The 13,501-nt window shown below is 45.8% G+C and overlaps 1 long non-coding RNA gene across 1 annotated transcript in view; it reads right to left on the reverse strand.

The window, feature by feature from the left end:
- LOC134344760 (uncharacterized) overlaps positions 1-9,289 on the reverse strand; it is a 78,119-nt gene extending 68,830 nt beyond the window's left edge. The window contains exons 1-2 of the long non-coding RNA XR_010017512.1: positions 9,201-9,289; positions 9,036-9,103 (exon numbers count right to left, since the gene is read on the reverse strand). This is a non-coding gene — a long non-coding RNA (uncharacterized LOC134344760). The remainder of the gene's footprint in view (positions 1-9,035; positions 9,104-9,200) is intronic.
- Positions 9,290-13,501: the final 4,212 nt, after the last annotated feature.

The following is a 13,501-nucleotide window of genomic DNA, read 5'->3' on the forward strand; positions in this document are numbered from 1 at the left end:
GCAGCTTCATTTTTCCCTACATGTGCAGTAGTTATACATTGGATTTCAATTTGAATATGCTCATTCTAACTTCTGACCTACTTCATTTGATCCAGCTTGTTTGTTTTCTGTAAATTTAACGAATCATGATTTTGTGTATGAAACTGGTTATTCAAACAAATTAAAACAGTTGATATTCCTACAATGGGCATGGAAGTTACTGATTTCCCACCCTAACAACCTTCCTTTTAAAAAGTGCTTGTTATCTTTTCATTCAGGGTGTGTTCATCAACACAACAAAAAATTTACCTTGAGTTCTCAGTTTGAGTTTAATGAAGAGACTTAATATCGAACTCCATCAGAATTTAGAACATAGAATATATAACAGTACAGCACAGGAACAGGCTATTCAGCCCACAAAGTTGTGCTGAACCAGCTAAAAAGTAAACCAAAAACACCCAAGCCCTTGTCCCTCTTAACTACACCATGTCCATATCCCTCCATCTTTCTTACATCCAGGTGCCAATCCAAACGTCTCTTAAAAGCCTCTAATGAATTTGCCTCTGCCATCATGCCAGGCAACACATTCCAGGCATCCACAGCTCTCTGAGTAAAAAACTTACCTCTCACATCGCTCTTGAACTTAGCCCCTCTCACCTTCAATGCACGCCCTCTGATATTAGACATTTCAACCCTGGGAAACAGATACTCCCTGTCCACTCTATCTATGTCTCTAATAATCTTTTAAGCCTCTGTCAGATATCCCCACAGCTTCTGGCAGTTTGGAAAAAACAACCTAAGTTTATCCAGCCTTTCATGATAGCGCACGGTCCCTAAACCAGGCAGAATCCTCTTCTGCATCCTCTCCAAAGCCTCAACATCCTTCCGATAGTGGGGCAACCAGAACTGTACTCAGAACTCCAGATGTTGTCTAACCAGAGTTTTATAAAGTTGCAGTGTAACCTTCTAACTTTTGAACTCAGTGTCTTGACTAATAAAAACAAGCGTTCCATAAGCCTTCTTAACCACCTTATCAACATGTGTAGCCACTTTCAAGAAGCTATGAACTTGGATCCCAAGATCTTTCTGCTCGGCAACACTGCTAAGTATCTTGTCCTTAACAGTGCACTGTCTCCTTTGCATCTGCCTTACCTAGGTGCAACACCATACATTTATCTGGGTTAAACTGCATCTGCCATTTCTCAGCCCATATATGCAACTGACCCTATATCATGCTGTATTCTTTGCTATCTTCTACACTACCCACAATTCTGCCACTCTTAGTATCATCTGCATATGTACTAACCCCGCCCCCCCCCATCTACATTTTCATCCAGGTTGTTTATGTACATTCAGTAGAAACAGCAGAGGTTCCAGCACAGGTCCCTGCGAAACTCCGCTAATGACAGACCTCCAGCTCAAATAAGTCCCTCAACCACTACCATCTGTCTTCTACATGCAAGTCAGTTCTGAATCCAAACAGTCATGTTGCCGCGGATCCCATGCATCTTAGCCTTCTGGATTAGCTTCCCACGAGGGATTTTGTCAAACACCTTACTAAAATCTATGTAGACAATATAACTGCCCTATCCTCATCAAGCTCTCTCGTCACCTTGTCAAAACACTTGGTTCCTCAAGTTGGTAAGGCACAACCTGCCACGCACAAAACCATGCGGCTCTCCCTAATTAGGCCATGTGTCCCAAATCCTTATATATCCTATCCTTAAGAATTTTCGCCAGCAATTGCCCTACAGTGACATGAGACTCACTGGTCTATAGCTTCCAAGCTTCTCCCTTGTTCCCTTCTTAAATAGAGGTACAACATTAGTCACTCGCCAGTCCTCTGGGACCTCAGCTGTGGCTCGAGAGGAGACAAAGATACGGTTAAAGGCCCAGAAATCTTGTCTCTTTCCTCCTTCAACAACCAGGGTTACATTCCATCAGGCCTGGGAACCTATCCAACTTCATACACATTCGGAGGCCCAACACTTCCTCCTCCTTGACCTCTAAATGCCCGAATATATTTATACACTCAGCACCAATCTTCTGGTCTTCCTTATCATTTTTGTTGGTGAATACTCAAGAAAAGTACTCATTAAGTACTCACATTCTCTAGATCCAAGTAAATGCACCCCCCCCCCCCTTGTGTGGTTCCACCCTCTCCCTAGTTATCCTTTTACTCAATTTATGTATAGAATGCCTTGGGATTTGCTTTAATCCTACTTTCCAAGGATGTTTCATGGGCTCTCCTGGCTTAATCCATTCTTTAGTTCTCTTCTGGCTTCCTTATACTCCTCATGTGCTTCTTTAATCCTAACTTCTGAAGCTTTATATATATTTCCTTGTTCTTTTTGATTAATTTCATCACCTCTCTGGATATCTAAGGTTCTCTTATCTGTGCATTCTGGTCCTTCCTTATAACTGGTACGTAGCTTTCCTGTATTCTGTGCATTTGATCTTTAAACACCCTCCACATGTCTGATGTGGACTTGCCAGAGAAAAGGTGTTCCCAATTAATGCTTCTTAGTTCCTGCCTAATGTCCTTGTAATTTGCCCTACTTCAATTTAAAACTCTCCCACAAGGACCATACCGATCCTTATCTATAGCTATCCTGAAAGTTAAGGAGTTGTGGTCATTGACCCCTAACTGTTCACCCACTGACAGGACAATCACCTGGCCAGGCTCTTTACCCAACACCCAGGTCCAATAAGGCCCTTCCTCTCATTGGACCATCCACATATTGATTTAAGAATCCTTCCTGGATACACTTAAAAAAATTCTGTTCCACCTAAATCCCTTACACTGAGAAGTCCCAATTTATATTAAGGAAATTAAAATCCCCCATGAGAACAATCCTATTATTTTTATAATGAGCCAAGAACTTGAAACCAGCCACTTATTCACGCATGCTATCACCTTAATCCTACCTGCACTAGCCTGTGCACAGGGAGTAATCCGGAGATAGCAACCCTGGACAACGCACACAAAGTGCTGGAGGAACTCAGCAGGCCAGGCAGCATCTATGAAAAAAAATACAGTCGATGTTTTGGGCCCAAATCCATTGACAGGACTGGAGGAAAAAAAAGCTGAAGAGCAGACTTAAAAGGTGGGGGGAGGTGAGAGAGAGCCACCAGGTGAGAGGTGAAACCGGGAGGGAGAGGGCCGAAGTAAAAAGCTGGTAATTTGATTGGTGAGATGAGGTGAGTGACGGAAATGGGGATGAGTGGGAGGCATCACTGGAAGTTTGAGAAATCGATGTTCATGCCATCAGGTTGGAGGCTACCCAAACGGAATATAAGATGTTGTTCCTCCAAACTAAGTGTGACCTCATCACCATAGTGGAGGAAGCCATGGATGGACATATCAGAATGGGAATGGAAAGTGCAATTAAAATGGGTGGCAACTGGGAGTTCCCACTTGTTCTGGCAGACGGAGCACAGATGCTCAGCAAAGCAGTCTTCCAATCTACATCGAATCTCGCCAACATACAGGAGGCCACACCGGGAGCAGTGAACACAATAGATCACCCCAACAGACTCACAGGTGAAGTATCACCTCAAATAGAAGGGCTGTTTAGGGCCCTGGATGGTAGTGAGAGAGGAGGTGTAGGGGGAGGTATAGCGCTTGTTCCGCTTGCGAAGATGGTGCCAGGAGGGAGCTCAGTGGGTTTCGGCCCAAAACGTCGAGTGTACTTCTTTCCATAGATGCTGACTGGCCTGCTGAGTTCCTCCAGAATTTTGTGTGTGTTGCTCGCATTTCAAGCATCTGCAGATTTTCTCTTCTTTGTGGTTAGCAACCTTGGAAGTCCTTCTCTTCAGCCTCTTTCCTAACTCGATATACTTACTGCGTAGGGACCTCCTCCCTTATTCTGCCTGTGTCAATATGCACCAGAACCTTTGAATGTTCCACCGTCTTAAGAATATCCAGCAGCTGCTCTGATATATCATGGACCTCAGCACCCGGGAGGCAACACATCATCCTGGTGCCTCTTTGGTGGCTATAGAATCTCCTTTCTGTCCTTCTATCTATCGAGTCTCCTATAACTACCACATTGCATGATTTTACCCTTCTCTGCTAAGCCTCAGAGCCTGCCACAGTGCCACCAGCCTGGCAGCTGCTGCCATGTTCTGATGAGTCATTCCCACCCGCTACCCAGCAGTATCCAAAGGAGGTATACCTGCTGCTGAGGGAATAGTCGCAGGGAAACCCTGCATTGACTTCTTAATCCCCTTACCTCTCCTAGTGGTCACCCATCTACCGTCCGAAGCCTGTACTCTGGGTGTGGCCACATCTTGAAAAGTTTCTTATAAAAGTCTCTATAAACCTCCTGAGTAATCCTGAGTACATCCAACTCCTTGACCCAGTCATTCAGGCGCTGAGGTTGGGTGCTTTTCCCGCAGATGCAGTCATCAAGCAAGCTGTCAGGTATCTTGAATTCCACATCTGACAGGAGGAGCGTTCCGTCCTGACTACTCTATACAAAAAAAAGAAAAAGGTTTGCCTCTTCTTAACTGTGCTTTTGCCCGCTCAAGCCAAAGCCTTCACACTCTATCACCTGCACATTCTGACAATGGCCGCTCCACTTGAGCCTACCCTCCTTTTATTAGCAGCTGAAGTTAGGCCTCTGATACCGACACCAATACTTTCCATGCCTGCACAGCCCTAAAAGACTGGCATTTCTTTTGTTTTACCTTCCATGAATCGGAGCTAGATCTTGCTGGAGCTGGACATTTCCTATCATGGGCCATTAGTTAGTATTGTTCAATCCATCAGATGGGTCTTTAAATATTTCCAGCATGTCAGTCCATGGCCTCCTCTACTGCCATGATGAGACCACTCACAGGTTGGTGGGGCAAGCCCTCATATTCCATTTGGGTAGCCCCCCAACCTGATGGCATAAATATCAATTTCAATAAGTTCCAGTACTTTCTCCCGCCTCCCCCTTCTCTTTTTCTCCATTTCTGTTTCTGGTTCCCCTCTTACCCCTTCTCTTCACCTGCCCATCACATCCATCTGGTGCCTCTCTTCCATCCCTTTCCCCCAAGGTCCACTCTCTTCTCCTAACAGACTCCCTCTTCTTCAGCCCTTTACCTCTTCCACTTATTATCTCCCAGCTTTTCATTTCCTTTCTCCTCCCCCACCCACCCACCTTCCTCCTCACCTGGCTTCACCTCCCAGCTAGTACTCCTTCCCCTCCCACCACCTTCAAATTCTGATTTCTCCTGCCTTCCTTTCTAGCCTCAATGAAGAGTCTCAACAGAAATGCTGACTGCTATTCCCCACCATAGATGCTGCCTGACCTGCTGAGTTCCTCCAGCACTTTGTGTCTGTTGCTCTGGATTTCCAGCTTCTACGGAATCTTTTGTGCTTCTGAAGTTTTTTTTACCGAGAGACATGCAGACCGAGTGAGCTGATCGATTGCAATGCAGCAAAGAAAACACAACATCGCGGAACCTGGCAAATGAGAGGAGAAATGTCATCTCCTCCAGAATTGACATTTAGAGATTGAGAAATTAACATCAGAAGGAATGGAATGGATGATGAATTAGACTGGGTGAACTTAGTGTTAAATCATGTACTGGAAAAAAAATAAAAAGAGGAATGAAAAGGTCCCATCTCAAGAGAAAAGAAACTAGAAAGAGGAAAAACTATTAACTCCAGTAGTTCAGCCACAGAGCCACTTAAAAAAATGAAGTACAATATTCCGTTTTTATCTTTTTTAATCTTGTCAGGAAATGTAGAGGTGGCTTGACCCAAAAGCAGATTGGTGGAGATAATTTAATGATAAACAATAACTTTCATAATAGACAACAAAATAACAAGCCATGAAGGGCCACAAAACAATAGAGAACAGAGCCTAGCCACAACAGGCAACAAGGGAGAGTGAATGCCAGGTGCAACTGGTTGAGGCCATCACTTGTACTGGGAGGTGCCCCTATAAAAGCACTCACCAAGAAAACACCTGCAAGATTCCTTTGAACAAGTGAAGCAGACCAAGCATTCTCCGACTAAGGCGATGTTTCACCAGCGCCCTAGTGCTGCAACACACACGCTCAGCCCATCAATTCGTTGTCGAAGTGGATGCAGCCGATGTTGGCATTGCAGCTGCACTTTCCCAGCGCTCTGCTCCTCTGAAGATAACTGGCTGCATCCCTGTGTCTTCCTTTCCTGTCACTTGACTCCTGTCGAGTGTAACTATGATGTTGAGAACAGAGAACTTCTGACTGTCAAGGAGGCCCAGGAAGCATGGCAACACTGGTTGAAGGGGGCAGAACATCCTTTTTTGGGATGAACAGATCACAAGAAACTCTCCTACATTTAGGATGCCGAGATACTCAACTTATGTCAAGCCCAATGGGCTTTCTTCTTCACCCCGTTTATTACCCACGGTCCCAGCAGCAAGAATACTGAGGCCAATGCTCTCTCCCAGCAGCTCGATGTCTCTGAGGACAACGCTAATCCAGTGTCCATCCTTCCTTGCTCCTGAATTGCTGCTCCAGTGATGTGACAAGAGTCCTTGATGAGGATGAATGGGACCGAAATGCTGGAATATCCAAAGCAAAGTTCAAGACATGGTATTACACTGGATCTGAGCTCAAACCAAACACTAGACAATATCACAAGTAGGCTTATGATTGAGCACCGAACCACCGTTCAGGTGTTTCTTAAATACTCAATTCCTGGTGCTCGAAACATGATTACCAATAAGCAGGACCATCCTGAATCCTGAAAGGGGCCATGTCTTTGTTTTTTAACTGAATTGAAAGCAGTTAAAGAACAAAGCCCACCTGGCCTGCCTGGAATTCAGCCACTTGGCCTCCTGACTATAAGCCAGGTTCTTGTGGTCAATCCAAATGATAAAAGGGTTCTTGCCCCCTCTAGCCACTGACACCATTCTTCCAAGGCTAACTTAACGGCAAGAAGCTTCCAGTCCTCGATGTTATAGTACCTCTCTGCTGGGTATAGCCGCCTGGAGAAGAATGCACAAGGCTGCAGTTTACTGACTGCAGGTGGCTGTTGGGACAAGTTGGCACGCATGCCAATGTCTGAGACGTTCACTGCCATGATGAACAGCAAGGTCTGGGTTAGGAGAAAGCAAGATGGGAGCTGCTATGTACTGTTGTTTAAGCTCTGCAAAAGCAGCCTCCGCTTTAATCATCCAGCCACTGCACTTCCCTGACCAAGAGACTGATGTGGGATTTTCTGCTGCTGAGCAGTTGTTCCAGCATTACGAGCATACAGGGAGACGAGCCAAGGGTTCCTGGCTGCACACTTAGGAATTGCATGCCTGGTAGAGTGATCGGCTCTGCCAACAGGGGAGGCCTCTCAAGTTGGCATCTAAGGATCGTTCCTAGAAAGCTTAGAGCCACAAGTTGGCCCTAAGCTACGTGGGACCATTCATAGTGGAAAAGGCTATCAACAAAGTCTCATAGAGATTGCACCTGCATCAATGAGGATTCACTCAGTGTTCCATGTTTCCCAGCTCAAGCCAGTGACGGTCTCCACTCTTGCTCGAGTCACCCCCTCTTCCCCTTACTCCCCAGTTGATGGTTGAGTCCCTGCTGTATTGTGTGTGGTGTTCCTGGCACCTTGCTGACTAGGGGGCAGGGTCCAGTATCTCATGGACCAGGAGTGGCATGGCCCTGAGAAATGTTAACTCTCCCGTTTACCGTTGTCCTGGTTTGGGGGAAAGAAGACTACCATTTAGGCTGATGCTGTTAAAGGAGCAGTATTTGTTTAATATTAACCTACTACAGCCAAGCTGCTGAATTGGTGTTAGCTGTAACTTTAAAGTTCCAGTTAACTGCCAGCTGGTCAACCGTTTATTGGATTTTTCTTGACTTCTGCACAGTTCCCATTAAAGTCAGTGAACTGTTGATCTACTTCAATATCAGTCTCTCATCACTTGGACCATACCCGCACACCTAATGTCAAGATATCCTAGGAGGGTCTTCAAATGAGGCCACAGGAGCAGTTGTTACTTTGCTGCAGATGTATTACTAACCTCCACACAGTCAACAAGCAGCAGAGGAACAGAACTGTAGGAAGGTATCAGAGAGTTGGAATTAAAAATATGGTTATAGTGCGAGGAGATTTTAATTTCCTGAATATTAACTAGGATTATCTGACCATAAAAGGCTCAGAGGAGCTGGAAGTTTTGAGATGTGTTCGAGAGAGCTTTTCAACACAATATACAGATAGACCATGAGGGAAGGAGCACTATTGAACCCTGGGGAATAAAGAGTAGGTCGTGTTATTGAGGGAGCATTTTGGGAATTAGCCATAGCTTCTTCACTTCAAAATGGTTTTGGGAAAGAGTGGATTTGAACCAGAAATGGAGTCAAGGTCTATTTCATTGGAATACAACAGAACCTGACTGAGGCTGAATAAATGTATCTACTTACAGACAAACCCATGTCTGCACTGTGGGTCACATTCTAAGGAGAAACAGAAAGAATTCAGGGCCAATATGTTCCTGTAAGGGTAAAAGCCATAGCTATCAACTTGAGGAAACCCTGGGTATTTAAGGTAACTGGGGGTAGGATTAAAAAATATAATGTTTTGTAGCCTGGGAAAAGTACACACTCAGGACAACAAATACTTTTTTGGGTTTTAATTCCTTTATCTGTTTTAGATGTTTTAGTGCCGGAAGAGGGTCTCAAAACAAAACGAACAAATTTACAATCTCAGTTTAGCTTTCGATCCACATCCTTGTGTATCGACAAACTGCGTATGCAGTATAAAAATACATAAAGCAAACCGCACAAAACTAATACAATAGAGGCAATTCTTAAGGAAAACAATACAAACAACATTAGAATCTCACCAACCCTGTACCTTATACATAGCAGCGAAAATGTAAGCGAATACATCTCATCTAAGACGTCTACTCCCTTTTAGTACACACGTGCTGAACTTCCAAACAGAGACTAAACATTCACGTTACGCTGTTACATTCACAATCAATCATGATACAATAAAGTTAAACAAAAGGTACACTTTGGCACAACTTTTACAAGATATTGCCTGGTAGTTAAATTACAGGAAGACTGACCTACATGGCCGGTAAGGAACTTTGCATAAGCCACGCTGTCCGGCGTCGATGCCTTCACTCATGAAAATCTAAAGCATACACATTAAAACGTGTCAGATTACCAATATTCTCGATTCGCCAACAAGCATAAACAAATTCACATGGATATTGTCAATTAACACTCACCTTTCCTCTCCATGCCCAGTATCTCTGGGAGGAACTTAATCCCAAAGCCCCACCAGTTTCTTTTGCAAAAAAGAACAAACTGGTCTTCCCACTATCCCGTGCGTGCATAATGACATCACCGTCTCCACTTAAAGACACAGACTTTTAGCGCTTTAGCACAAATTCTAGCATTACCTGGATAGATGCCTAAGTACATTTTTAATGATAATGAATAAGATTCGACGGTCACCCAGTTACGTTCTCCCCTGCATTCAAGTAACCGTCCTTGATCACTCACTCACTACAAGGGTACTTTTAATCTCTTTAACTGCTTCTCTAAAGAGAACTGAACTGAGACTAGCCAGGATCTCAGACACTGCTGCCGGACTTATGGAGGTCTCATCAATGACTGACCTTGGTTCGCGATGTGGTTTAGGGTGCTGTCCAGCATTTACTCGTTTACTCCTGCGGGGTGCTGCCACAGGAGAGCTACCGACCTCCGCCCCTGCATTAGCCATCATCGGCTCCCCAGTCTCAGTTCGAGAAGGTATCATATTTTCGGAAGATATGCTCTCTAGGCTAGGGTCAAGACTCTGTACACCCTGTTCTGACATATCTTCTACCAATATCACACCATTTTCTGAGTCCTCAGAATCTGATTCATGCCCCAGGGGTGAGCTGGCCTGAGTTACTGGAGTTTGCAGTCTCCTTCGGGTAGCTGGAGTGGGATGGTTCTCACAGGGCCTGATGTCTACCCTGTTCACCCTCTTGCTGGGCCCACCCTCCCAAAGTTCCACCGTGTAGGTGTTGCCCAGTACCTCTACCACCCTGTAGACCATTGAGATCCAAGCATCCTGGATCTTATTACGGCCTAATGGTCTGTTCCTCAGGTAAACCAGTGCATTCATATCAACTTTGGGACAGTAGACCTTGTCCTCCTGCCAGGCAATACATTCTGCCGCCTTCTGTTCAGAGTATTCTTTTGCTCTGGCATGGGCATCCCTCAGTCGGCTCTGGTGTACAGCTAGCCAGTTATGTTTCCGGTCCACCGTCTGTTCTTGCCCCAGCAGAGCATCCACGGGCAAGTAGGGATCTACCCCAAACAACAGATAGTAAGGTGAATACCTGGTGGTTGCGTGAGGTGTCGCATTATATGCACGCACCAGCTTGGGTAGATGTTCTGGCCATCTGCGCTTCTTTTCTGGAGGCAAGGTATGCAACAAATCATGCATCGTCCTGTTGAAACGCTCGCACTGCGCGTTGCCAGTAGGATGGTGAGGTGTGGTACGGCTTTTCTTTACCCCGTATAGTTTGCAAAGCTCCGCTATGACCTCACTTTCGAAGTTACAGCCCTGGTCAGAATGCAGTCTCTCAGAAACACCGTATTTCATGAACCATTCCCTCAAGAGCATCCTTGCCGTGGTATCCGCCTTTTGATCCCGAGTCAGAAATGCTTGGGTGAATTTAGTGAAAACGTCCATGACCGCTAAGACATTCTCACGCCCGTCAGTTGCCGGCTCCAGCACAGTGAAATCTACCGCCATAACTTCAAGCGGCCTGGAAGCCAGAAATGACTTCATGGGGGGTCGGATCCTAGGCTGCGGCATCTTAGTAAGTACACAACGTGGACAATTTTTGATCCACTGTGCCACATCCTCGTGTATGCCCACCCAAATACTTCGGCTTCTCAACAATTGCAGACTACATTCTATGCTTTGATGGCCCATAGAGTCATGTGCATACTTTAACACTTTGCTCCTCAAGCTGTTAGGTACCAGAAGCTGGTAATACTCCCCAAGCTTCTCATCCTTAACTACCCTATACAGTAACCCTTTACGCTCCCTGATACTGTCCCAGTGCTCTAACAGAGACAAAATAGGTTTAGACAGAGTTTTACGCTCCTGGACACTCAGCTTTCTTTTCTGATCCCATAAGTCCCTTAGGACACCTAACACAGGGTCTTGCTGCTGAAACGTACGCAAATCCCCATCAGAATAATCTGGGAGGGTTGGAGTGTTCCCTTGCATCGGACCACTTATACCACTAGTACCAGCTTCACAGGCTCAAATTTGCTTAACCCTACAGCTGTTAAGACCAGCGGTAACCAGTGCCGGGTCAAGAACAGTGCCGCGATTGATCAAACTACAGATCGCTACAGACCCATCAAACTCCGCATCCTCTGAGACAGTCTCAGGCTCCCCTGCAAATGGCTGCCTAGAGAGTGCATTCGACACGGTATTGCTCCGACCCGGACGATACTGGACATCGAAGTCAAACTGTGACAGCTGTGAGATCCATCTCTGCTCCACTGCTCCCAACTTGGCAGTTCTCAAGTGGGATAGGGGGTTATTGTCAGTGATTGCAGTGAATTTGGAACGCAACAAGTATCCACGAAACTTCTCTACTACCGCCCACTTAAGTGCAAGCAGCTCCAATTTCATGCTGCTATAATTTCTCTCATTCTTCTCGGCATTCCTTAATCGCCGGCTTGCATATGCAATAACCCTCTTTCCCCCTCCCTGCTGTTGGTATAACACAGCTCCTAGCCCATGATTGCTGGCATCAGTCTCCACTATAAAGGGCTGGGAGAAATCGACAAAGCCAAGGATGGGGGAACTGGTCAGTTTCTCTTTGAGCAAGTCAAAGGCAGTTTGACTTTCTTCCGTCCAAGACTGTTGTAACAGCCGGTTGGTTTTACTTGGACTCCCTACGTTAGTACACAAATTCACTACATCATGCAGTGGACCTGCAACCTTTGAGAATCCCTGAATGAATCATCAATAATAACTGCAAAAGCCAAGAAACGATCGAAAGTCCTTAAATGTAGATGGTACTGGCCACTGCTGAACAGCTGAGACCCTCTCAGGATCAATGCCGATCCCCTTGGCTGATATCTGGTGTCCTAAGAACTTGACCTCTGACTGCAGAAAATGACACTTCTCCAGTTTTACCTTCAGACCAGTCTCCTGGAGGCGCTTGAGCAGTGTCGAGCCTCTCCAAGCGTTCCTGGAAAGTCTGTGAATACACCAGAATATCATCCAAGTACACGAGCATGATTTGGAAAACTGTGTCATTCATGGTTGCCTGCATGAGCCTTTGAAAAGTCGCTGGTCCATTGCAGACCCCAAACGGCATGCGAAGATATTCATACAGACCAAACGGGGTTGAAAAATCAGTCTTATGCCTATCACGCTCCTCTACCGTCACTTGGTGGTGAACACTCGCGAGGTCTATAGTTGAGAAAAATTGCGCTCCCCGCAGGGCATCAAATACGCGGGAGCGGGAACGCATCCTTTCTGGTCTTAAGATTCAGTCTCCGATAATCTACACACAGTCCTATGCTACCAACAGCCTTCCGGACCAACACCACGGGTGAGGCAGACGCACTATCGCTCTCCTGAATCCCACCCTTCTTCAACAACTCTGAGATGTGCTCTTTCACTTCATTGTACTGATTCAGCGGAACGTGACTGTGAAACAGGTTCGTCATCAATTAACTGAATTTCATGCTTGACCTTGCCAGTATACCTAAGGTCTTCCTCTTCAACTGCAAAGATATCCAGGTACGTAACCAGTAAAGCTCTTAGCTGAGCTTGTTGTCCTTCACGACCCCCCAGTGTCCAGCTTGTCTAGAATTGACTTTAACTGGTGATTACTACACCCCTCCTTTACACCCGCCGTCACGTGATCAATGCCAGCTGAGATCCGCTGAAATCTTACTGCACATTGTGGATCAGTATCCACGCACTCCACCTTCGACAGGATACCCAGCCGGGTCCTAGGTGCGAGCCATACATCCTCTCGAGAGAGGTTTAAAATCTGCACTGGCACTATACGATTACCAGAGTCAAAGAGTGTATGAATGAGTACGACACCTCCTGGGAAAGGGGTGTTAAATGGCTCAAGTAACATCTTACGGTCACTACCAGCATCGCCAGTGGCCTTGCTAGCTGCAATGGTGACTACAGATCCAGCAGGTATGTGCTCAGTATCTTTTCCCAATACTCGGACTACTGCTTTCTTTTCAGTAGTGTGCATCTGCACTTTCTGGAAAACATTTCTCCAATCAGAATCCAGCTTCCCTTCTAGGCTTGTGTCAAACTCTGCGTAGGCAAGTTGCCTACACTGGTTGATAATGTTCATGCCTACAACACATGGGATAGGTGGTTCGGTGCTAACAGGATCCCAGGTCACTAGAAAGCCACAATTTGGTATCTTCATGCCCATTGCTTGAACCTCCAGCTCTAGATACTCAAGGTAAGGAATATCATGACTGTCTGCAGCTGCTAGCCTAAGCCAGCCAGCAGTGGGCAACATATCCT

This window comes from Mobula hypostoma, chromosome 4 (genome assembly GCF_963921235.1).
Source record: "Mobula hypostoma chromosome 4, sMobHyp1.1, whole genome shotgun sequence".
In the NCBI taxonomy this organism is placed as follows: Eukaryota; Metazoa; Chordata; class Chondrichthyes; order Myliobatiformes; family Myliobatidae; genus Mobula; species Mobula hypostoma.